Here is a 3,013-nt window from a genome sequence, read left to right on the forward strand (position 1 = left end):
AGATAGATAGATAGATAGATAGATAGATAGATAGATAGATAGATAGATAGATAGATGCATACACACACACACACACACACACACATACACACACATACACACACATGTATATATTTATGTATGGTTAAAGAGAGAGGGAGAGATCAGGAAATATGAAAGGCTAAACATTAAAGAGAAAGAAAGAAAAAAAAAGAAAAAGAAGCGTAGAATGAGAGTATGAAAGATGGAAATTACGAAAGGATTGAGAGAATGAAATACGAGAAAGAATGCGAGAAAGTAAACAGTAGAAAAAGAAAGCAGAATAGCGAACGTACGAAAAGGGAAATAAAAGCAGAACAAGAGAGGAAGAAAAAAAACTAATGATAAACGGCTTATTCTTAGAAAAAATAAAGCAAGAGAATATTAGATAAAGCACTACCCCACCTTCCACTCCACTTCTTCCATTGGTACACATGCACTCTGTATTCGGTTCTCTGTATTTAGTCTGAAAATTTAATGAATTGAAATGAGGTTTACTGGAATTTCAACTTGGATTGAAATTCCAGTAATCAGGGCTTCAAGATTTTGGGGTAGATGGAACAGGCATTTTGATCGAATGCAGTTTAGTTCAATACATAGCGGTTTCTTAATTTGTTGGTACCAGGAGGATAAATGCTAAAGTCAGTGTTGATGGGATTTGAAATAGAAATTCACACACACACACACACACACACACACACACACACACACACATGAGTGTATGAATATGTGCAAGTATATGTGTGTGTGTGTTTGTGTGTGTGCGTGCGTGTGTGCGTGTGTGTGTGTGTGTGAGAGAGAGAGATCCGTTTTAGAATTCACATTTTTTTCTTTGAATTTCAAATGAACTTGTAAAAATTTATATATTAGGTTTTGGTATTTTTGTCTTTTACTTGCTTTAGTTGTTGGCCTGCGGCCATGCTGGGGCACCGCCTTGTAGGGTTTAGTCAAATAAATTATCAGTCCCAGCAGTTATCTCTGATAAGTATGAGATTTAATCTAATTTTCTTTTCTTGCTACATCACTAAGTCATGAGGACGTAAACAAACCAACACTGGTCGTCAAGTAGTGGTCAAACACGACCACAAAGGCTCTCTCTCTCTCTCTCTCACACACACACACGCGCGCGCGGATATATGTATATACGACAAGTTTACAAGTTTACATACAGTTTCCGTCAACCGAATTCACTCACAAGTCATTAGTTGTCCCTAGACTATGGTCGAAGAAACTTACCCAAGGTGCAGCGCCGTGGGACTCAATCCAAAATCATGTTGCTCCAAAGTAAGCTTCTTAAGCACGCAGCCATTTTGAATATATTTCAAAATTGATTTTGTTCTCAGCTTTAAATACATGTTGCTATTTATTTATTTATTTATTTATTTATTTATTTATTTATTCATTCATCTATTTATTTATTTACCAATTCATTTGGATGGACATTTTCAGTTGACTGTTTTCTCTCTCCATATATCACTGGTACTGATTTTATCGAACTCCACGAAAGAATAAAGTGGGCAGGATTTCAGCTCAGAATATGCACGGCCAAAACTAAATAAGGCAAGCACTTAGAAATTCTCGCTATATCTCCTAGTTTGTTAATTATACATGTTTTTTATGGCTGCTGTTGTTGTTGTTGCTTAACCACAGGTCATCTCTGATTAGCAAACCCAACACAAGAGCGTTCCAACCGTGACCATCGAGAATTAATTCAGATATAATATAGATAGAACTGTTACCCAATCTGTCCGTTATTTACACTATAGATTGCAACCTTAAGACGATTTGACAGATTTTTTAACGTTCTGAACGACTTCGTTGAAACTCTATCGTTGGTTTGTATATCTAGATACACACAGATGTATGTATATGTAAGCGCACGCGCATGTATACGCGTATGTGTATACAGTATATACAAATATTCTTAAAGATCGTAAACAAAAGGGTAAGTTAGTACTAATTACATGTTTTAAAGTTCGTCCATGTTTCTTGTATTCATTTTAAACTGGTGATATGAACGTATTTGTTTGCCAGATGTAACAGTTTCAGTGAGAAATTGCAGGTTTCATGCTTACATTAACAAATTTTTGAATTATATCCTGTAATTTGCTTGTTTATAGTTTCATGTTGATAAGGAAGGTTTTTATTTTCATAAATTCATATTTTCTATGAGTTTAGCATTCGGTGTGACGCATATTGTATTCAGTTTTATTATATTTTTGGTAGGAAACAAAAGTATGAACATTCAAGTCGGTTAGACATTCGTTCAAAACGTAAATCTATCGCAATTCATTTCAAGACAGTACACAAGATCAAATATGGTAGAGAAACTTTACTTGTCAGTGCTACCATTTTATAGAGAATTCCACGAAAAATGAGAAGAATAAATACAGAATATCTGCAAAATATAAACCACAGGTTATGCACAGATTCGTAAAATAAAATATGAAATCTACAAGAGCTGTATAATTTTACAATAGGGTGCTGATGATTTTATAAGTTATGGCATTATTCCGATGATCTTTTGAGACAGACTGCAAAGTGAACTAGCAACTCGTCATTTACCAACTCTTCATTTACATAATGCGGTCGTGAAAAATCTAGAAGCGTTAATTCATTAATAGATTTAGAGAGATTTTTCAAACCAAAACATCAGGAATGAATAAGGAAAAATGAAGAATTCTCAACAAAATGAATTAAAGATTAGCAAGCAATCGTGACATTACTCTACGTTTCAAAGAAAATATGTTCTCGATTTCCCGCATACATACATACATACATATACACAACCATGCACACACATACATTTTACATACATACATATATGTGTGTGTCTATATATGTAAGTATATGTACACAATGTCTTCACATTTTCTCTCTCCTCTCTGTCCCTCGCTCACACACGCACACACACGCACACAAGCACACACACACACGCACGCATACACACACACACACACACACACACACACACACACACACACACACACACACA

The sequence above is a fragment of the Octopus bimaculoides genome, chromosome 8, assembly GCF_001194135.2.
Source record: "Octopus bimaculoides isolate UCB-OBI-ISO-001 chromosome 8, ASM119413v2, whole genome shotgun sequence".
NCBI classification, from domain to species: domain Eukaryota; kingdom Metazoa; phylum Mollusca; class Cephalopoda; order Octopoda; family Octopodidae; genus Octopus; species Octopus bimaculoides.